We start from the raw sequence: 23,864 nt of genomic DNA, 5'->3' as shown, positions 1-23,864 counted from the left end.
CAATCTCATCTGAGTCTGCCGAAATTGGCAACAATGTAGCTGGATTCAATGTATTGCATCCTTTTATGTGAATGTGATTCGCTAACAGTGTAAGTTCGTAACCCGATAGGCGTGCACTAGTCAAGTGTTGTGTCTTGGTTCTATTCAATAATGTGTCTACAGCATGTGGAACCATAACGATCAATGTGTTGTCCATTACCAGACCAGCAGATTGTCAGATAGACATCGCTGCAGCAGCTGTCGCTCTCAGACAGCTTGGCAATGCCCTCGCTACAGGGTCCAAAGTAGATGAAAAATACGCGCACGGGCGCGGTCTGTCGCCAAAAGGCTGGGTTAACACTGACAACGCACACCCATCTTTCTCGTGAACATACAATGTAAAAGGCTTACTATAGTCAGGAGTACCCAACACAGGAGCCGAACACAATGCATTACGCAATTCCACAAAACTTTTCTGGCACTCTTCAGACCATGGGATAGGATTCGGTGTGTCTTTGCATGTTAAGGCTAACAAAGGTTTTGCCAGCAAGGAGAAACTAGGGATCCAATGCCTACAGTATGAAGTAATGCCCAAGAAAGCACGTACTTCTCTCTGTGTTTTTGGCACACTCAACTGTGCAATGGCTTGAATTCTCTCTGGGGTCAGTCTCCTTCCCTCCTTCGATAAGAGATGACCTAAGTAGGTCACTTCTTGTCGACAATATTGCAGCTTAGAGAGAGACACCTTATGATGGAAAGCAGATAAATGGTGCAACAATGATAATGTGGCTTCTTTACAGATCTCCTCAGTATCCGCGGCGATCAGTAAATCGTCCACATACTGAATCAGAATAGCACCACTAGGCAAAACAAGTGCATCAAGCTGCGCTTTCAAAGCTTGACTGTATATAGATGGACTCTCACAGTAGCCCTGGGGAGCGCATTTGAAGCGGAAGCTTCGGCCTCCCAGACTAAACCCGAAGATGTCTCTGCTCTCCTCTGCAATTGGGATGCTAAAGAAAGCATTCTTTAAATCGATCACTGAAAACCATTCAGCAGAGGCTGGAATCATCGTTAACAAGGCAGTTATATCAGGGACGACTGGAAACTGTGGCACAACAATCTTATTAACCTCCCTAAGATCAATCACGAATCTGTAAACAGGAGGTTGTGAAGGGTCCGTTCGTTTCAAGACAGGTAAAATCGGGCTATTGCAAACGTTGCCTCTTGTTTCTTCAATCACACCTTTATCAATGAAGTCGTGGACAATGTCTAACAATGCCTTCTGGCCTTCATTAGAGATCTTGTACTGGGGAATACGTGGCAGTCTGACATTAGCCTTTAAAGTCACCACGTATGGTGGTATCTCCAAGAGACCCACATCATTGGGACCAGTAGCCCAAAGGGCATCCGGAAGGGATGTCAATTCAGGCGGCATCGTATTTTTGGACAAATACATTGGGGAAATTACTTTCTTGCCTAGTGTAAGTTGTACTCCCGAAGGAGAACAATACAATGTAGCGTGCAATCTTTTCAACAAATCCAGTCCCAGCAAATTCTCACCACAACCTGTCGTCAGAATCAGAGGTGCTTTTAGCTCGCAAGGTCCAACAGAAAGTGACATGGGACTAGAAATCGGATTCCTAACAGGGGCGCCAGAGAAACCTACGGAAACATTTATATCGCCAGACAAAGGTGCGCCAGGGAGTTTGGAATGCATAATTGAACTCTTTGCAGCACCAGTGTCTAGCAGAAAAGGCTCCGTTACATTTGCTGTAGTCACCTCAACATACGGTCCACTCTGATCCACTGGCACTGAAACAACTCCCTCTCTCTGTCTATGGCTGTCCTAGTAATCAGCATGTTCTGCATCACCGTCCTCTGCATAATAATCATTAGTGTAATACTGGGCCGTATTACCAGTCGCGTTAGCTTGTTGATCAAAGCTATTAATGGTATTCTGAGGCGGCAGAGGACGCGCATTTTGGGGAACACTTCCACGCCCTCTACCTCTAGGAGCTTGCTGACCACCTCTACCTCTTGCGCCATACATATTACCATTCCGCTGCATTAATTTAGGGCAACTATATTTAAAATGACCTTCCTCTTTGCAGTATGAACATTGGTTAGGACCTACCGGGACACGCGGTTGATAATACCCATTCATTTGCTGGTTGTTCTGAAATTGTTGGGGTTGGTGATAGATACCTTGGGGTTGCCTATAATTATTCTGCCCACCACGTGGCGGATAGGCCTGCTGTAAAAGGACCTTTGTCTTTAATTCCTTCGTTTTCTTCTCTGTTCGATCTTTCTCGTCTTTATCTCTGTTTTCATAATACTGTGCGGTAGCCAGTATTTGCGCTGAAGAGGAAACAGCCCAAGAACTCTCTGAATCTTTCAACTTTTTACACAGGTCAGGGAGTAAATTCTGCACAAACTTATCCACAAACAACCGTTGGCCACCCTCAGTACTCATATCCTGCCCACTGTGATCAATGAACGTTTCCTCAAACCTAGTAAAGAAGTCTGACACTGTCTCATCCTTTTTCTGCTTACATGCAGATAACTTGTCCCAATTTACGCGCATTGCTGGCATTAATGTCTTCATATACGTGATGATTCTATTAGGGAGTTCAGCTACTAAAGGCTCAGGTTTCGCGCCACCAGTTTGTCTTGCATCAGCAGCAATAATGTTAGCCCATGTAGCCCCTAGTTCTTGGTCATGATCCGCATTACGGATCGACCCCCATAGGGGCTGTGGAACAACATTACCAAACAACATGTCTATGTCAGCCAAATTCATAATACATGATCCTGCCGTTTGTGACAATTCTTTATAATAACCTGCCGGATTTTTACGGGGATCAGGTAAGGACTGTTTAAGCGCTAACACCTCAGAACGCTTCCATGGAACATGCACCCAAACACGCTGGAAATGTGCTGGAACAGCGGGGTTAGCACCGGCAGCTGCAACCGCTTCCTTCCATACCGGGGGCACTTCTCTCATGGGGTATTGTCCCACTTTTTCCTTTCTCCCCACAGGGACATCCTGTTCGAACAATGACTGTTGACATTCATCATTCCTGAAGGACAGTACAACCGCAACTGCTTTATCTATATCACGATCTACAATCATACCAGCTCCAAAATCGGACCTTACTCTACACAATTCTCGTGGCCTCGGATTTCTCCCACTATCCTCCAATTCCTCACAGAGAATTTCGCACATCTTCTCAAACACATATCTCTGTTTCGGGGCATCCCACTGATGGAAGACATTAACAACTTGTTAGAAAGGTTAGACGGACCGGGAGGGTCGGCCGAGGTCAGGGGGAGAGGTCTCCGGGGAGAGCCGTCTCCAGCGATCGTACAGACAAGTAACTTCCCCCCCACAGACAGATACCACACAAGGATAAGATTCAGCATTCTTTATAAGCACTTCTTAAGGTACGGTTGAATGGTACAAGGAGGTCTGGACTCAGGAGTCCCCTCGATTCAAGTCTCTCAAGGTAGGGAAGGGGGTAGCGGGACAGTCTGTTTACCAGTCAGGTAGTTCGGATGAGATGATGATTAGCTCACAATCCTCGAGCTTGGTGGTTTAGCTGGTACGGGCCGCGGCAGCGCCAGCAGGTCCCGGTCGAGATGGTCAGGATGTATTTGAAGACGTCTGGAGGGGTCTTTAGGGGGGCCATCTCCCAACCTTCCTTGACTAGGCTGAGGGGCCCTCGCACAGGGTGCCCGTACAGGAGTTCAAAAGGGCTAAAGCCGAGGGACTTCTGGGGGACTTCTCGGTAGGCGAAGAGGAGGCACGGGAGTAGTACATCCCACTGGCGACGGAGGGGCTCTTCCAATCCCCCAATCATCCCCTTGAGAGTGCGGTTAAACCGCTCCACTAGTCCGTTCCCTTGGGGGTGATAGGGGGTCGTGAATCTGTAGGTGACCCCGCATTGTTGCCAGAGGGACTTCATGTATTTGGAGATAAAGTTCGTGCCTCGGTCGCTGACGACTTCTCGGGGGAAGCCCACCCGGGAGAAGATCCCCATTAGGGCCCGGCCAACCACCGGAGCTGTCACGGTCCGTAGGGGCACCGCCTCGGGGTAGCGGGTGGCATGGTCCACCAGTACTAAGATGAACCTGTGTCCTTGTGCCGTGCGGGGGTCCAGAGGCCCCACAATGTCTATCCCTACCCTCTCGAACGGGGTGGTGACCACAGGGAAGGGTTGCAGAGGGGCTTTCAGCTTCCGACCACTCTTCCCGCTGGCTTGGCATGTGGGGCAAGATCGGCAGTGGTTCAGGACGTCGTTCCTCATTTTCGGCCAGAAAAAGTGGGTCACTAGGCGGCTGTACGTTTTGTCCTGGCCCAGGTGTCCAGCCAGGGGGACATCGTGGGCCAGGTTGAGCAGGAAGTCTCTGAAGCGGAGAGGTACCACCAGTACTCGACCGGCCCCCAGCTCGGCGATTCTTTGTTCGCTGTATAGCAGGTCGTTATCCCAGTAGACCCAGTGAGTTCCGGTGGAGTCCCCTGCGTTCTGGGCGCTGGCTTGTTGGCGGAGTCCCTCGAGGGAGGGACAGGTCTTTTGTTCCTGGCGGAACTGTTCTTGGGTGGGCCCCCCTTCTTGACGCCACTGAGCCAGGCCGGGAAGGTCCTGGGGTTGCGCGTCCCCTTCGGTCGTTGGTTCTGGGGGGCTGGCCTCGTCGTGGTCTTCTACTGGGGCGACCGGGGGCGGAGGTGCTGGCCATTCCGGTTCTTCTGATCGGGGGACGGCACGGGCGGCCATGGACCGGGTGGTTATGCAGGCCCAGTCCGGGAGGCCCAGCATCCCCAGGTGCTCTCTTCTCTCAACGGTGGCCCACGGGGAACTCTCGAGGTCATTCCCCAGGAGGCAGTCCACGGGGGCATCGTCCCGGACCGTCACCTTCAACAGGCCGGAGACCCCTCCCCATTCGAATGGGACGCAGGCCATTTGACACATACTTTCAGAGTTGTCTGCCGAGCGGACAGGGCAGAGAATGTTCGGCAGGATCTGCTCGGGCTTCACCAGGTGACAGCGGACGGCCGTCACACTAGCGCCTGTGTCACGCAAGGCCTCGGCTCGCTGTCCATTAATGGTCACCCACTGACCGTATTTCCGGGTGTTAGCGGGTAGGGGAGCCCGCGGGATCATGTCTCTTCCCCCTAAGCACGCCAGGACCATGGCGGCCGGTTCCCACTCTTGCTGGGCCGGCTCATACCCTTCTGGTTCCTCCGATAATCGCTCTTCCCCCAGGGCGGCGGCAGCTACCTGGCGGGGCTTGGGTGTTTGGTTCTGCGGGCAGCTCGGGTCATTGGCGTAGTGGCCGACTCGCTGGCATCGGTGGCACGTGACGTTGGCCCGGAACCCAGGACGCAACGGGGGGTTGCTCCGGCCGGCCGGAGGCGGGGTGCTGGCCACGGGGGTTGCCGGCAAGGCGTCTCTCCCTCGCCCCTGGCCTCCTCCTCCACCCCGAGGACGGTGCTGGCTTTGGTTGCTTCGATTCTGCTCGTGTGGCCCTCTCCGGCCCACTCGGGTGCTTTCCCATCGGTCAGCTTCGGCGGCGAGCTGCCGGGGGTCAGTCAGCTTACTGTCGAGGAGGTGCTGCCTGAGCTCGACGAAACAGTTGTTTGACAGGTGCTCCCATACCATAAGGTTAAAGAGTTGTTCGTAGGTGGTGACATGGCTCCCCTTGATCCAACCCTCGAAGGCACGGCTGAAATAGTTCACGTATTCTACCCAAGTTGTACCTGGGATCCGGGTGCAATCTCTGAACCTCTGGCGGTACATCTCGGGTGTGAGGCCGTAGCGGGTGAGGAGGGCAGCCTTCATGTGGTCGTAGGACGACATTTGGTGATCTGGGAGCTGCAGCAGGGCATCGCGACCCTCGTTGACGAACCTCCCCCATAGTCCGGCTCCCCAATCACTCCGGTCGATCCGGTGGGAGGTCATGGCGATCTCGTAGGCTTTGAACCATTGTTGTATGTCGTCTTCTCGGACATACTCGCGGACAACATCCTTGGGGATGTGGACTTTTTTCTCGGTTGGCCCCGGGGTGTGCGGTCGCTCAGGCACCCCCAGTTCTTTACTCTGTTTCCGAAGTTCTATTTCCGCCAGTTGGCGCTCGTGTTCGAGTGTTATTCTCTTCTCCTCCAGCTCTCTCTGTCTCTGCTTCTCTTCTCGTTCTTCTCGGAGCCGCATATGCTCTAGGTTGAGTTTCTGTTCGGCTAACTTGAGTTCCCCATCCATCTTGAGTCGTGCCATTTCCAACTCGTGCAGTCTGGTTCTTTCTCTTTCTCGGATCTCCTCCTGCGAGAGGCCCGTTCCCCGCTCCTCGGGAGCCGTGGCGTTCCCCTCTGGTGCGACACTGTTTTGGTCGGAGGGTCCGGCGATCCCAGTTTCCGTCCACGACTCAAGGGCGTGCTTTAGATCATCTTTGGTACTCAGGCCGGTGGTAGCAATGCCAAGTTCTATGCAGAATTGTTTCAGTTCGCGGTGGCTGTATTCTTCTAACTTATCCATTTGGAATTTCTCAGTGGAACCGCTATCTTTGGCTGACATCGTGGTTTTGTCGTGGGGTGAGCTACTCTCTGTACGATTACGCGTTGATTCGGATCGCGCCGCTGGCCACCAATGTTAGAAAGGTTAGACGGACCGGGAGGGTCGGCCGAGGTCAGGGGGAGAGGTCTCCGGGGAGAGCCGTCTCCAGCGATCGTACAGACAAGTAACTTCCCCCCCACAGACAGATACCACACAAGGATAAGATTCAGCGTTCTTTATAAGCACTTCTTAAGGTACGGTTGAATGGTACAAGGAGGTCTGGACTCAGGAGTCCCCTCGATTCAAGTCTCTCAAGGTAGGGAAGGGGGTAGCGGGACAGTCTGTTTACCAGTCAGGTAGTTCGGATGAGATGATGATTAGCTCACAATCCTCGAGCTTGGTGGTTTAGCTGGTACGGGCCGCGGCAGCGCCAGCAGGTCCCGGTCGAGATGGTCAGTACACGGTCCGCGGCAGCGCCAGCAGGTCCCGGAAAGATGGTCAATATACGGTCCGCGGCAGCGCCAGCAGGTCCCGGTGAGGATGGTCGTTACAACGGGCCGCGGCAGCGCCAGCAGGTCCCGACGAGGATAGATGTTGCAGAAGGCAGCGCCAGCAGGCAGGACGATGGTTCGCAAGATAGGGCTACGGCAGCGCCAGTAGTCCGTCAAGGCTGAGTTCTCTTGGTGTCTCTCGACTCCAGGATACAACTGCCTTCCTGCTCCGGAGTTGCCCCAGTTATAGGGCAGGCGCCCCTTTGATGTCCGGGCCCTCGCACTTGGAGGTCGGAGGGCCCGGGATGAAGGTGTCCAGACACCCAGCAGAGGGTGGAGCCAGCGCCTGGGGGAGCTGGAGGCGATCGGCACCTGGCGGGGGAAGAGCTCTTGACGCTTCGTTCTCCCATTGACCTGCCAAGTGGTCCGCTTACCTCCTGGGTGGATGGGGGTGCCGGGATGTCGGGGCCGGCCAGGCCCGGGGTTAGGGTCGGGGCGAGGCCACGCGGCCTCGTGGTGCAGGGCCCAAGATGGCGGCGTGACCCGGCCGGGGAAGCCGAGGGGGCTGGGGCCCGTGATGTGTGGAGGTCCGAGGGTAGAAGATCCGTCGGGAGACGGGGTGCAGGTGCCTTTCGTGGGTTACGCCTGGCGGGCCGGAGCTGGGGCCCTGTCGTGCGGGGAGGGAGCAAGCCCTTCGTGTGGCCTGTCCAACACAACTGATTCCACATCATACAATGAAGGGAAAACAATCCATCTGCGCGCCATGCTATCTATTACATTCTTCTCATCAGGGGTAGGCAACTGACTACGCAATTGCTTACGCTGCAAACCAGGAGTCGCACCAGACAACTCAAAGAGAGGCGACATTAATGAAGTAACCACATTAGCTAAACGCTGTCGCGCTGAAGGAGAAGCTGAGGCAGAAACAGGGGGGAAAACAGAGGGGAGAAAAGAGGACGTAGAAACAGGTACCGAAGTGGTGCAAGGAAAAGTATTGGGAGAGGCCGTTGCCGGGTTAGGCAAGGTTACAGGAAATGCGGGGGCAGTTGGAAGCACAATTGACGGCCCTTGAGAGGGCTGTGGTACATTAATAAAAACCGGTTGTGCAGCAGCTGGTGGTTGCGGCAAAGCCTGCAATCCATTAACTGGAGGTGGCATATTCACAAGGTGAGGAGGCGCCGTAGCATTTTGCGCAAATGGGGGAGGCGAACTCAACAAGTGTGACATTAGGGGATCTTTCTCCTTGTCTTCGGACTCATTCTGCTTAGAGTGTGGTAAAGCCGGGTAACATTTGTCAATCCCTAACTTACGCTGCCTGTGCAATTGCTCGCTGTTGGACAGGCCACACAGAGGGCTGGCTCCCCCCCCCGCACGACAGGGCCCGAGCTCCGGCCCACCCGGCATACCCCCGTGACAAGCCCTGTACTCCGTCTCCCGACGGACCCTCTGCCCTCGGACCCCTACTCATCACGGGGTCCAGCCCCACCGGCTTCCCCGGCCAGGTCAAGCCGCCATCTTGGGCCCTGCACCACGCGGCCGCGTGGCCTCACCTCGACCCTAACCCCGGGCCTGGCCGGCCCCGACATCCCGGCACCACCATCCACCCAGGAGGTGAGCGGACCACTTGGCAGGTCAATGGGAGAACGAAGCGTCAAGAGCTCTTCCCCCGCCAGGTGCCGATCGCCTCCAGCAGCCCCCAGGCGCTGGCTCCACCCCCTGCTGGGTGTCTGGACACCTTCATCCCGGACCCTCCGACCTCCAAGTGCGAGGGTCCGGACATCAAAGGGCACCAGCCCTATAACTAAGACAGCTCCGGAGCAGGAAGGCAGTTGTATCCTGGAGTCCAGAGACACCGAGTGAACTCAACCCTGACGGTCTACTGGCGCTGCCGTAGCCCGCTCTTGTGAACCATCGTCCTGCCTGCTGGCGCTGCCGCGGCCCTCTACAACCTTCATCTTCCTGGGACCTGCTGGCGCTGCCGCGGCCCGTTGTACCTACCATCCTCACCGGGACCTGCTGGCGCTGCCGCGGCCCTCTGCAACCTTCATCTTCCTGGGACCTGCTGGCGCTGCCGCGGCCCGTTGTAACGACCATCCTCACCGGGACCTGCTGGCGCTGCCGCGGACCGTTCATCTTCCAGGGACCTGCTGGCGCTGCCGCGGCCCGTTGTATCGACCATCCGCACCGGGACCTGCTGGCGCTGCCGCGGCCCATACCACCTAACCACCACGCTCGAGGATTGTGAACTCATCACCATCTCATCCGGATTACCTGATTGGTAAATAGACTGTCCCGCTACCCCCTTCCCTACCTTACGAGACTCTAATCGAGGGGACCCCTGAGTCCAGACCTCCTTGTACCATTTTACCGTACCTTAAATAAGTGCCGATAAAGATCACTGAACCTTATCCGTGTGTGATATCTGTCTGTGGGGGGGGAAGTTACTTGTCTGTACGATCGCTGGAGACGGCTCTCCCCGGAGACCTCTCCTCCTGACCCCGGCCGACCCTCCCGGTCCATCTACCTTTTCTAACACTCGCTCATCTGCTCCTCCTCATTGTCTCTAAATTGTACAGCTGCTTGCATTACTGACATACCTCTTTCTCTTTTATTCTTTTTCGCTAGCTTAATTTCTTTCTGTTTGGCTTCCTTTCGCCATAAGCGGAAAGAGTCAAACATCGCCGGCCGGGCTTTCTTCTTAAACAATTTAATTTCCAAATTATCTAGAATATCGGTATCGAAACTACCATTTTGGGGCCATTTTAAAACACCGTCTTTCCTAGTGTAGTGGATCCATACTTCGTTATATGCAATAGGGCCTACGCCATGTTTTACATAGAGCTCATAAGTTGGAGTTCCAACCGGAGGAACCGGACATGATTCTTCTAGCTGGAAATCTTTTCCACAACCCAAACAGAATAATCTACCAAATATTCTAGAGCCAGGCATCTTCGCTCACTAGTCTAGATCCAAACGTCAAAGGATTATCGATTACGATAGTCTCGTGAATACACAAGTCCTCTGGCTTTGGGGTTTGCAAACACCAAATCACCAATTACCAAATCAAACCAAACGATCCCGAGGGATACCAAAACAAATGGGAGACGCTCCACTTATACTTAACTGAATATTACTGATCGATGACGTCACCAGAAGACTCTCTCGATTGTTTCGCTCTCTCAAACTCGTCAAGGGTCCAAAACAGGTCGATTAATCAGGGCAGCAGTCCTTCGTAGCCGTCGGGACGCGGAGAACCTCGCAGAAAAGACTTTCGGACCACGTCGACATGCAGGGGTCGATGAAGTGGCGGCCTTCCTCCGGAATTTCCACACGAAGCTCCTCACGAACCTCTGGCTTGGACTGGTACCGCTGAAATCGGCCCCACGTTGGGCGCCAAACTGAAGTACTGGGTATTTTAGACCCAGCGGTGCAGGGGCACACACCCTATGACTTCGGGGTTTCACCCTGTTCCGGACCTACAGAAACACAGAGTCTTCTGGGTGAAGTCAAAGAATCGTTTATTGGCTGCAGACCAATGACAGGTATCCTAGAAGTACAACAGCGTGTATGTTCTCAGGAGACTGCTGAAAATCATAGGAACGGACTACGTCTTAAATAGGCCTTTTTCGGCCTCAAGCATACATTCCTGAGTTTTATGAAACGGCAATATAACAGTGTACATTACAAAGAAAAGGCAGAGTCATGATGACCATCCCACATTCCAGTTCGGCCAACCCACAATGATTTACACAATAAGGTTGCGATCCCACGTCAGTTGTCGGTAGACCCCCCAATAAACATGAGCATCTCCTGTTTTGGGAAACAAGTCATAAAGCAGGAACAAGCAGGTGTGGAAGAGATTAGCCGGGGGTATGTGTAGGATGAGAAGGGTTTTATGATGGGTCGAGCCCTGATGCTAATCACAGGTGGACGGAGGAAGGGGAGCTCGTGAGACCAGTTTGACCCGGGGCAGCAAAGCCAGCTGCCCAGGTCACAGAAAAGTCACGGGAAAGCACATGTACTGAGAGGCCCGTATTTGCTCCATTATAGCCTATGTGAGGGCAATGACAAGATGGCCACTGCTTCCAAAATGGAACCCGCGTAGTGCAGCAGAAGAACGTGTACGCAGTGCATTCAGGGCTAGAACGACGAGTAAAGCACTTGTACATGCCGCATTTACCATTTGCGGTTCGCTAATACCAAGATAGGCAGGGGTAGGGCCTGGTCCCCTACGCGGTTCCGAAGATTAAAGTACGACACTTTCCTCAGTCTGAACCCGTCCGAGCCTTAGAGCACACCTTCCTTAGTCTGCACTCGTACCTCCGCCTGAGACCAGACCTTCCTCAGTCTGCACCCATCCGAGCCTAAGACCATATCTTCCTAAGTCTGCACCCGTCCGAGTCTAAGAGCAGACCTTCCTCAGTCTGCACCCGTCCGAACCTAAGAGCAGACCTTCCTCAGTCTGAACCTGTCCATGCCTAAGAGCAGACATTCTTCAGTATGCACCCATCCTCGCCTAAGAGCAGACCTTCCTCAGTCTACACCTGTCCACGCCTAAGAGCAGACCTTCCCCGCTCTGCACCCATCCGATCCTTACATCAGAGCTTCCTCAGTCTGCACCAGTCCGAGCCTGAGAGCAGACCTTCCTCAGTCTGCACCCGTTCGAGCCTAAGAGCAGACTTTCCTCAGTCTGAACCCGTCCGAGCCTCAGAGCAGACCTTCCTTAGTCTGCACTCGTCCCCGCCTGAGACCAGACCTTCCTCAGTCTGCACCCGTCCACACCTAAGAGCAGACGTTCCTCAGTCTGCACTCGTCCTAGCCTCAGAGCAGTCCTTCCTCAGTCTGCACCCGTCCGAGCCTAAGACCAGACCTTCCTCAGTCTGCACCCGTCTGACCCTGAGACCAGACCTTCATTAGTCTGCACCCTTCTGAGCCTGAGAGCAGACCTTCCTCAGTCTGCTCCCGTCCGAGCCTAAAAGCAGACCTTCTTCAGACTGAACCTGTTCGACCCTAAGAGAAGACCTTCCTCAGTCTGCACCCGTCCACGCCTGAGAGCAGACCTTCCTCAGTCTACATCTGTTCAAGCCTGAGAGCAGACCTTCCTCAGTTTGCACCCGTTGGAGCCTGAGAGCAGATTTTCCTCAGTCTGCACCCGTCCGAGCCTAAGAGCAGACCTTTCTCACTCTGCACCCGTCTGAGCCTAAGAGCAGACCTTCCTCAGTCTGCACCCGCCCGAGCCTGAGAGCAGACCTTCCTCATTCTGCACCCGTCCGAGCCTAAGAGCAGACCTTCCTAAGTCTGCACCCGTCCATGCCTGAGAGCAGCAGACCTTCCTCAGTCTGCACCCGTTCGAGCCAACGACCAGACCTTCCTCAGTCTGCACCCATCCGAGCCTAAGACCAAATCTTCCTAAGTCTGCACCCGTCCGAGTCTAAGAGCAGACCTTCCTCAGTCTGCATCCTTCCGAACCTAAGAGCAGACCTTCATCCGAGCCTAAGACCAGACCTTCCTCAGTCTGCACCCATCCGAGCCTAAGACCAGACCTTCCTCAGTCTGCACCAGTCCGAGCCTGAGAGCAGACCTTCCTCAGTCTGCACCCGTCCGAGCCTAAAAGCAGACTTTCCTCAGTCTGAACCCGTCCGAGCCTTAGAGCAGACCTTCCTTAGTCTGCACTCGTCCCCGCCTGAGACCAGACCTTCCTCAGTCTGTACCCGTCCACACCTAAGAGCAGACGTTCCTCAGTCTGCACTCGTCCTAGCCTCAGAGCAGTCCTTCCTCAGTCTGCACCCGTCCGAGCCTGAGACCAGACCTTTCTCAGTCTGCACCCGTCTGACACTGAGACCAGACCTTCATTAGTCTGCACCCTTCTGAGCCTAAGAGCAGACCTTCCTCAGTCTGCTCCCGTCCGAGCCTAAGAGCAGACCTTCTTCAGTCTGAACCTGTTCGACCCTAAGAAAAGACCTTCCTCAGTCTGCACCCGTCCGAACCTAAGAGCAGACCTTCCTCAGTCTGAACCTATCCATGCCTAAGAGCAGACATTCTTCAGTATGCACCCATCCTCGCCTAAGAGCAGACCTTCCTCAGTCTGCACCTGTCCACGCCTAAGAGCAGACCTTCCCCGCTCTGCATCCATCCGATCCTTACATCAGAGCTTCCTCAGTCTGCACCCGTGCAAGCATAAGAGCAGACCTTCCACAGTCTGCATCCGTCCGAGTCTAAGAGCATACCTGCCTGAGTCTGCACAAATCCGAGCCTGAGAGCAGACCTTTCTCAGTCTACACCCGTCCGAGCCTAAGAGCAGACCTTCCCCAGTCTGCACCCATTCGACCCTAAGAGCAGACCTTCCTCATTCAGCACCCATCCAAGCCTGAGAGCAGACCTTCCTTAGTCTGCACCCGTCCGAGCCTAAGAGCAGACCTTTCTCAGTCTGCACCCATCCGAGCCTGAGAGCGGACATTCCTCAGTCTGCTCCCATCCGAGCCTAAGAGCCAACCTTCCTCAGTCTGCACCCGTCCGAGCCTAAGAGCAGACCTTCCCCAGTCTGCCTTTTCCAAGCCTAAGAGCAGACCTGCCTTAGTCTGCACCCGTCTGAACCTAAGAGCAGACCTTCCTCAGTCTGCACCCGTCTGAGCCTAAGAGCAGACCTTCCCCAGTCTGCACCCGTCCACGCCTAAGAGCAGATCTTCCTCAGTCTTCACACGTCCACGCCTAAGAGCAGACCTTTCTCAGTCTGCACCCGTCCAAACCTAAGAGCAAACCTTCCTCAGTCTGCACCCGTCCGAGCTTTAGAGCAGACGTTCCTCAGTCTGCACCCATCCACGCCTAAGACCAGACCTTCCTTAGTCTGCACCCGTCCACACGTAAGAGCAGACCTTCCTCAGTCTGCATCCTTCCGAACCTAAGAGCAGACCTTCATCCGAGCCTAAGACCAGACCTTCCTCAGTCTGCACCCATCCGAGCCTAAGACCAGACCTTCCTCAGTCTGCACCAGTCCGAGCCTGAGAGCAGACCTTCCTCAGTCTGCACCCGTCCGAGCCTAAGAGCAGACTTTCCTCAGTCTGAACCCGTCCGAGCCTTAGAGCAGACCTTCCTTAGTCTGCACTCGTCCCCGCCTGAGACCAGACCTTCCTCAGTCTGCACCCGTCCACACCTAAGAGCAGACGTTCCTCAGTCTGCACTCGTCCTAGCCTCAGAGCAATCCTTCCTCAGTCTGCACCCGTCCGAGCCTGAGACCAGACCTTCCTCAGTCTGCACCCGTCTGACCCTGAGACCAGACCTTCATTAGTCTGCACCCTTCTGAGCCTAAGAGCAGACCTTCCTCAGTCTGCTCCCGTCCGAGCCTAAGAGCAGACCTTCTTCAGTCTGAACCTGTTCGACCCTAAGAAAAGACCTTCCTCAGTCTGCACCCGTCCGACCCTAAGAGCAGACCTTCCTAAATCTGCACCCGTCCGAGCCTAAGAGCAGACCTTCCTCAGTCTGAACCTGTCCATGCCTAAGAGCAGACATTCTTCAGTATGCACCCATCCTCGCCTAAGAGCAGACCTTCTTCAGTCTGCACCTGTCCACGCCTAAGAGCAGACCTTCCCCGCTCTGCACCCGTCCGAGCCTTACATCAGAGCTTCCTCAGTCTGCACCCGTCCAAGCATAAGAGCAGAACTTCCACAGTCTGCATCCGTCCGAGTCTAAGAGCATACCTTCCTGAGTCTGCACAAATCTGAGCCTGAGAGCAGACCTTTCTCAGCCTGCACCCATCCGAGCCGAAGAGCAGACCTTCCTCAGTCTAAACCCGTCCGAGCCTAAGAGCAGACCTTCCCCAGTCTGCACCCATTCGAGCCTAAGAGCAGACCTTCCTCATTCTGCACCCATCCAAGCCTGAGAGCAGACCTTCCTTAGTCTGCACCCGTCCGAGCCTAAGAGCAGACTTTTCTCAGTCTGCACCCATCCGAGCCTGAGAGCAGACATTCCTCAGTCTGCTCCCATCCGAGCCTAAGAGCCAACCTTCCTCAGTCTGCACCCGTCCGAGCCTAAGAGCAGACCTTCCCCAGTCTGCCTTTTCCAAGCCTAAGAGCAGACCTGCCTTAGTCTGCACCCGTCCGAACCTGAGAGCAGACCTTCCTCAGTCTGCACACGTCCGAGCCTAAGAGCAGACTTTCCTCAGTCTACACCCGTCCGAGCCTAAGAGCAGACCTTCCCCAGTCTGCACCCATTCGAGCCTAAGAGCAGACCTTCCTCATTCTGCACCCATCCAAGCCTGAGAGCAGACCTTCCTTAGTCTGCACCCGTCCGAGCCTAAGAGCAGACCTTTCTCAGTCTGCACCCATCCGAGCCTGAGAGCAGACATTCCTCAGTCTGCTCCCGTCCGAGCCTAAGAGCCAACCTTCCTCAGTCTGCACCAGTCCGAGCCTAAGAGCAGAACTTCCCCAGTCTGCCTTTTCCAAGCCTAAGAGCAGACCTGCCTTAGTCTGCACCCGTCCGAACCTAAGAGCAGACCTTCCTCAGTCTGCACCCGTCCGAGCCTAAGAGCAGACCTTCCCCAGTCTGCACCCGTCCACGCCTAAGAGCAGATCTTCCTCAGTCTTCACACGTCCACGCCTAAGAGCAGACCTTCCTCAGTCTGCACCCGTCCAAACCTAAGAGCAAAACTTCCTCAGTCTGCACCCGTCCGAGCTTTAGAGCAGACGTTCCTCAGTCTGCACCCATCCACGCCTAAGACCAGACCTTCCTCAGTCTGCACCCGTCCACACGTAAGAGCAGACCTTCCTCAGTCTGCATCCGTCCGAGCCTAAGAGCAGACCTTCCTCAGTCTACACCTGTCCAAGCCTGAGAGCAGACCTTCCTCATTCTGCACCCGTCTGAGCAAACCTTCCTCAGCCTACACCCGTCCCAGCCTAAGAGCAGACCTTTCTCAGTCTGTACCCGTCCGAGCCTAAGAGCAGACATTCCTCAGTCTGCACCTGTCAGAGCCTGAGAGCAGACCTTCCTCAGTCTGCACCCGCCCGAGCCTGAGAGCAGACCTTCCTCAGTCTGCACCCGTCCGAGCCTAAGAGCAGACCTTCCTCAGTCTGCACCCGTCCACGCCTGAGAGCAGCAGACCTTCCTCAGTCTGCACCCGTTCGAGCCAAAGACCAGACCTTCCTCAGTATGCACCCATCCGAGCATAAGACCATACCTTCCTAAGTCTACACCCGTCCGAGTCTAAGAGCACACCTTCCTCAGTCTGCATCCGTCCAATTCTAAGAGCAGACCTTCATCCGAGCCTAAGATCAGACCTTCCTCAGTCTGCATCCGTCCCAGCCTTAGAACAGACCTTCCTCAGTCTGCATCCGTCCGAGCCGAAGACTAGACCTTCTTCAGTCTGCACCTGTCCGAGCCTGAGACCAGAACTTCCTCAGTCTGCACCCGTCCGAGCCTGAGAGCTGGCCTTCCTCAGTCTGCACCCGCCTGAGCCTAAGAGCAGACCTTCCTCAGTCTGCATCTGTCTCAGCCTAAGAGCAGACCTTCCTCAGTCTGCACCCATCCACGCCTGAGACCAGCAGACCTTCCTCAGTCTGCACCCGTTCGAGCCAAAGACCAGACCTTCCTCAGTCTGCACCCATCCGAGCCTTAGACCATAACTTCCTAAGTCTGCACCCGTCCGAGTCTAAGAGCAGACCTTCCTCAGTCTGCATCCGTCCGAACCTAAGAGCAGACCTTCATCCGAGCCTAAGACCAGACCTTCCTCAGTCTGCACCCATCCGAGCCTAAGACCAGACCTTCCTCAGTCTGCATCCGTCCGAGCGTTAGAGCAGACCTTCCTCAGTCTGCATCCATCCAAGCCGAAGAGCAGAACTTCTTCAGTCTGCACCTGTCCGAGCCTGAGACCAGAACTTCCTCAGTCTGCACCCGTCCGAGCCTGAGAGCAGACCTTCCTCAGTCTGCACCCGCCTGAGCCTAAGATCAGACCTTCCTCAGTCTGCATCCGTCTCAGCCTAAGAGCAGACCTTCCTCAGTCTGCACCCGTCCGACCCTAAGAGCAGACCTTCCTCAGTCTGCACCCGTCAATGCCTAAGAGCAGAACTTCCTAAGTCTGCACCAGTCCGAGCCTGAGAGCAGACCTTCCTCAGTCTGCACCCGTCCGAGCCTAAGAGCAGACTTTCCTCAGTCAGCACCCGTCTGAGCCTAAGAGCCGATCTTTCTCAGTCTGCACCCGTTCGAGCCTAAGACCAGACCTTCCTCAGTCTGCACCAGTCCGAGCCTGAGAGCAGACCTTCCTCAGTCTGCACCCGTTCGAGCCTAAGAGCAGACTTTCCTCAGTCTGAACCCGTCCGAGCCTTAGAGCAGACCTTCCTTAGTCTGCACTCGTCCCCGCCTAAGACCAGACCTTCCTCAGTCTGCACCCGTCCACACCTAAGAGCAGACGTTCCTCAGTCTGCACTCGTCCTAGCCTCAGAGCAGTCCTTCCTCAGTCTGCACCCGTCCGAGCCTGAGACCAGACCTTCCTCAGTCTGCACCCGTCTGACCCTGAGACCAGACCTTCATTAGTCTGCACCCTTCTGAGCCTAAGAGCAGACCTTCCTCAGTCTGCTCCCGTCCGAGCCTAAGAGCAGACCTTCTTCAGTCTGAACCTGTTCGACCCTAAGAAAAGACCTTCCTCAGTCTGCACCCGTCCGAACCTAAGAGCAGACCTTCCTCAGTCTGAACCTGTCCATGCCTAAGAGCAGACATTCTTCAGTATGCACCCATCCTCGCCTAAGAGTAGACCTTCCTCAGTCTTCACCTGTCCACGCCTAAGAGCAGACCTTCCCCGCTCTGCACCCGTCCGATCCTTACATCAGAGCTTCCTCAGTCTGCACCAGTCCGAGCCTGAGAGCAGACCTTCCTCAGTCTGCACCCGTTCGAGCCTAAGAGCAGACTTTCCTCAGTCTGAACCCGTCCGAGCCTCAGAGCAGACCTTCCTTAGTCTGCACTCGTCCCCGCCTAAGACCAGACCTTCCTCAGTCTGCACCCGTCCACACCTAAGAGCAGACGTTCCTCAGTCTGCACTCGTCCTAGCCTCAGAGCAGTCCTTCCTCAGTCTGCACCCGTCCGAGCCTGAGACCAGACCTTCCTCAGTCTGCACCCGTCTGACCCTGAGACCAGACCTTCATTAGTCTGCACCCTTCTGAGCCTAAGAGCAGACCTTCCTCAGTCTGCTCCCGTCCGAGCCTAAGAGCAGACCTTCTTCAGTCTGAACCTGTTCGACCCTAAGAAAAGACCTTCCTCAGTGTTGGACTTGGCCCTTCTGGCAGGTTCACCCCCGAGACTTTTCGCTTTTTATTGATGACTTGGTTTATGGATTTTGGTTTCTGCGCACTTTACCGCTGTGTCCCAGGGTAAAGTGCGTGTGTGTGGTGAGGTTGGCCTGCCCTCCCATAGGAATGCATGGGGGATTGTATGTGTCCTGGTAGTTCCTGATGCGTGGGGTGTGCAGGCCCGAGTTTGGTATGTGCGGACTCGTGTGAGTGAATGCTGCGCGTTGATGTGTGTGGCGTGCCTGTACCTGGTGTGGAAGTGCCACTTCTAGAAGTGGGCACTTCAGTGTGCAGTCTGAAATGTGTGGCTTGTCTGGCGATTGGCTGGTGAGGTCAGGTGACGGACTAGGGAATTCCCCAGAGTCAGGAGGAGTCACCCAGTGGTGAATGGGGAGTTAGCATGTTGATGGCTGGGGAGGAGTGTACCTGTGTCCTGAATAGGACAGGGCTTCCCCCACACAATGCTGGCGCCGGCCCCTGTGGTGCGTCTAATGACCCTAGCCCTGCCAGTGAATAGGGAGAGGGGCTGAGCAAAACAAAGTGCTCAGGAACCTGTTGGAACTGGTTCGCCCCTTACCTGCACCTTAGACAAAGCCTTGTACTGTATAAAAAGGGGCTGTGTCCCCTTACATGGTGTTCTCTTGCAGGATCCACTTGAGGGGGGGCCTGCTGCTGCTGGGCGCCAGGAGAGACCGCCACTGGGGACTGCCTCCCTGCTGGAGGGCCCTGTGAGCTGGCTCTGGGCCCAGTCTTTGCCCCCCTGCCTTTTGAAGACTTTTCTGGTTGCTGGACTCTTGCTTGCAGCGCCTGGGAGCGCTCTGATTTGCTATATAGCGCTAGGAGCGCTTTACTTCATGCCCTGGCGCTTCTAGCGCGCTCCGGTGTCACCGAGGGAATCCCCGGCGTAGGGATTCCCCCCCTCGTGTGCCGGGTCGAGCGGGTGCCCACCCCGCATAATCAATTATTTCCGGCACGGGTGCCACCCCGCTTATGGCCGTTTTGATTGAGGGAGCCCACCCCTCCTTATCGCCGTAGAGATAATCACCGCTGCAGCCCGGGCCGAAATCCCGGAAGTCAGGCAGCCTTCGCCTGAGACGTGGGCGGGACTTGACCCGGAAGCAGCCGGGAGCCTACCCCGCGCTGTCCCGGGCAAAGCAGGAAGAACCCCAGAGAGCGAGAGAGCCCCGAGGAGCGGGAGCTCTCAGGTGCCGCCTCGCACTGCCCCGGTGACAGAGTCCGGTGTGACGGGAGCGCCGGAGGCTCCCTAAACGAAGCAGACCGGCAGCGAGAGGAACGGAGTCCCCCTGCGAGCGGCCCGGTGAGTAGGGGAGGGCCCTGGGGGCTCCGTGGTGTCGGCATCCTCTACTCTAGAGCGCTTGGAGGCTCTAAACGTTTGGGGGCATTGTTCTTGTGTTCAGACGAACGGGGGCCTTTCTCCTTGAGCCCGTGAGGCTCCCCACGTTCCGGGGGCATGCTTCTGTGAGAGCGCGAGGCGCTCCAACGTGAACACAGCTGAGTGTTCAGAGCGCTCAGAGCGCTCCAACGTGGGGATTGTGTTTTGTTGAGCCCAGTGAGGCTCCCACGTACTCGGGGGCGTTTCTCTTGTGACTGAGTGGCCCCAGATGGCAGCGGGCCACTCCCACCTTGCCCCACAGCGACATACAGAGCCACGGAGGCTCTAGGGGGCATTTCATTTGTTTCAGAGCCCTGGGAGGCTCCAACGTTGGCCCCAGCATTTCTCCAGTTGCCCAGCACTTAGTGGGCAACTGCCACGTTTAGGTGGGGGACCATTTTCGTTTCAGTCTGCGCAGCTGGCGCAGCTTGACTAAACGCAGGGCGTCCTAGCCCCTTCCAGGCCAGTTGGCCCAGGGACTGCCACAGGTGGTGGCTCATGCGGAGTCTTGCGCAATTGTTCCTACTTGCACCTCTGAATGTGTGTTGATGCATCATGTGCCATTGCTTTACACCTCTGAATGTTTTCGGCATCATGTGTTTTCCTTCCCTACACCTCTGAATGTGATGCATCATGTGTAACGTTCTATTACCCCTACAGGTATTGTGATACGTAGGTGGTTGTTGCTTTCTCCTAGTGCAGGTGGTGCTAGTGAGGTTCTAGTTCCCTGCGTGACAGTCTCCTAAAGTAGTTAGGGTTACGTAGGTGGTACTTCCCCGATACCAGTAAGTACTGGTTGTGTGCTATACTTATTATTTTTTGTGCTACAGTGATTTTATATATTTTATGTGCTAAATATCTAAAAGTGCTAATTCCTGACGGTGGTCCAGGTGGCCCTGTCTTGTACATAATCCCTTGTAAATTCTGCCCGTGCCTGTTGGCACATTGTAAAGTGTGTGTTTTTATCTAATGTGTTGTGTATAATACAAAGGCTATTTTTATAGAATACCTTGTGTGGAGTTTCCTTTGTGGTGGGCCTTGGGTGTTGTTGCTGGGTGCGCGCGCAAACGCTTTACACATCGCCTCAGAGATAAGCCTGACTGCTCGTGCCAAGCTACCAAGGGGGTGAGCAGGGGTTATCTTTGGCGTGTATCTCCCCAGCCCTGACTAGAGTGGTGGTTTCTGCCTGGCTTTGGCGCAAGCCTCAGCCAACCAGAAATCGCCAGGTCTAACATTGGTGATCAGCGGTGGGATTTGGACTTGCGTTTGCGCTGTACCGCAGCAGCGACTGGCTACACCACAAAACTCTGCATTAGATAAATCACATTTTAGGGATTATTGTTTTTGAGTTCCATTATTACCTCTCCAAAAGGTGTCCTTTGTGAATCATGTACTCCTGTGTTAGCTCAGACACTCAGGTTCCTTGTGTTAAACTCTTCTCAGGAACGTCCGCCAAAATGGAGCCTGCTTTTAACTTCTGTAGTCTGTTTAGGTACAGTAGGTTGGAGCTGGTAGGGTTCTGTGAGGAGAGGGACATAGAGGTGGGAGAGTCAGATACCCAGCCCAAACTGAGGGACAACCTGATCCTTTGGCAAAAGGAGGAGTGGGAGCGAGAGCGCAGCGAGGAAGATAGGGCCCGGGCCGCACGCCGAGAGGGTGGTGGGTCTGAGGGGAGCCCTGAGGAATCTGAAGAGGAGGAAGGTTACCTGACAGGGACGCCAGTAGAGAGTGGAGACCCCATAGATAGGGAGTCCCTTGCTGGGTCCAGTGTCAGGAGCAGCACCCCATCCCTGTCCCTGTCCCCAGAGGAGTGGGTAGATAGGAGGGAAGAGAGGGAGCATCAGCTGGCCATGGAGAAGCTCAGGTTAGAGCATGCCTGGGGGATGGCGCAGCTGACTATAGAAGAGAAAAAGCTGGAGACCGAGAGGGTCTTAGCGCAGGAGAGGATAGAGGAGGCTGAGAGGGCCTTCACCAGGGAGAAATCAGCGCTGGAGAGTAGACTATCCCCTGCGCGCAGTCTTAGTTTTCTGGGCTCCCCAGGGAGGGTTGAGTCCAGTGGTGGCAGCGAGATAGATTTCAGTATAGGAAGTCCCAGTTCCCCCAGTCTGGTACCTAGTTCCCGAGAGGAGGAATGTAGGTTAAAATTCAGAAGCAGTAGGAAGCTGTCTCACCAGTCTTGGGAGAAGTTTTTGGATGATTGCGATAAATCACTGACTGATTGGGTGAGGGTCAGCCCGGAAGGTGGTTATTGCGGACTGTTTGGTCTGGTTATTAAAGAGCAGCTATGCCGTAGTTTTTATCCCGGATTGCGCCAACACCTGTTGGGGTGTGACGCCTTGGATGCTTGGGACCTTGCAGAGGAAGCAGACCGTTGGGAAAGGGCCCAAGGTTCGCTAGAGTCATTAGGGTGTGACTCCAAAAGTAATGGTTCAGGGATCTTCCAGCCCAGCGTGGTGGAAGAGGCTCCGTGTAGCCCAGCTAGGTCCCAGTATAGCGAGGAGGGTGTAGGGGCTTACGGCCTGGCTCAGTGGAGCGGGAGTAAGTGGGTGACTGAGGGTCCCCAGACGTACGAAACCCTGCCTCAGGACTTGGGTGGTTTCATGAGGGAACACCAAGTTGGGGACCTAGGCTGTCCTGTTAGCCCATTTGAGGAGGATCACCTAGTGAGTAGAGGACCGGGAGCGCCTGTAAACAGGGCTCCTGTGGTTCTAGTGTCTGGCAGTACCGCTCCAGTAGGGAGGGTACAGAAGTCCAGCGAGAGGAGTGGCATGGGGCTGTGTTCCCCGGTGGAGGAGCCAGTGGGTCAGAGACCAGCCGGGAGGGCTGAGTCCCCTAGAAGTGACCATGGCGACTACACGTCTGGCCTGGGGGATCTTCGCGCACTGTCAGGTGGACAGGGGACGGAAGATCTGCGCCAGGCAGACGGTCATGCAACATATGAGGCATATGTTACTCTCGGGGGGATGGTGTGTAAATCCCCAGAAGTCCTGGAGTGCCAGGCAATTATTCCCCCGAAGGTTCTAGACCAGAGGTTGGGAGGCCAGGTTCAGGAGCAGCCTGACCTGAAGGGTAGGACTACTGTAACAAGTGTCCTGACCGGTTCTTCTTCCAGAGGTACCGCCCCAGTTGGTAGGGAGCAGGACTCTGGAAGGGGGTGCAGAGGGTGGGAGAGCCCACCTCTGACCCCGGTGCAACCTGAGGGGTTAAACCCTAGGTTGGGAGACCAGTTCTCAGGGAGGGGTCCTGAGCTGGTTGGTGAGTTATGTTACGGGGTCGCCTCTCAGAGGAAGAGAGGGCGGAACCCTAGGAGAAGAGGTAGGGGGAGGAGAGCCTCACCCGTGACTTTTGGTCAGTCGGAGGGTACGGACCCTAGGCTGGAGGATCAGTGGCAGTTTAGAACTGCCCTGATGAGGGGTAGAGTGGAAAATGGTCACTATGTGCCAGGGGTTACTACCCCCCACTCTGTGGTTAGGCAAGGACCAGTGGCGCCTAGGTGGTCTAGGGCCTGGTCCTGGCCACGGACAGCTGAGGAGTACCAGGGGGTAGCCCAGTTGGTCCGCCGAGTTTTTTCAGAGGAAACCCTGTGAGTTCAGAGTGGCGTAAAACCGGAGAGTGTCCCTGCCGTTGCGGGCCTGCGTCCGTGTTTTATCGCCCCAAGCAGGGAAGACCATCACGGTGGTGATTGGTCTACCCTGCGTTTTGGCTGGAAGGGGGTCGTGTTGGACTTGGCCCTTCTGGCAGGTTCACCCCCGAGACTTTTCGCTTTTTATTGATGACTTGGTTTATGGATTTTGGTTTCTGCGCACTTTACCGCTGTGTCCCAGGGTAAAGTGCGTGCGTGTGGTGAGGTTGGCCTGCTCTCCCATAGGAATGCATGGGGGAATGTATGTGTCCTGGTAGTTCCTGATGCGTGGGGTGTGCAGGCCCGAGTTTGGTATGTGCGGACTCGTGTGAGTGAATGCTGCGCGTTGATGTGTGTGGCGTGCATGTACCTGGTGTGGAAGTGCCACTTCTAGAAGTGGGCACTTCAGTGTGCAGTCTGAAATGTGTGGCTTGTCTGGCGATTGGCTGGTGAGGTCAGGTGACGGACTAGGGAATTCCCCAGAGTCAGGAGGAGTCACCCAGTGGTGAATGGGGAGTTAGCATGTTGATGGCTGGGGAGGAGTGTACCTGTGTCCTG

This window comes from Triturus cristatus, chromosome 6 (assembly GCF_964204655.1).
Source record: "Triturus cristatus chromosome 6, aTriCri1.1, whole genome shotgun sequence".
NCBI classification, from domain to species: Eukaryota; Metazoa; Chordata; class Amphibia; order Caudata; family Salamandridae; genus Triturus; species Triturus cristatus.
Note: the sequence above shows the minus strand (reverse complement) of the source record.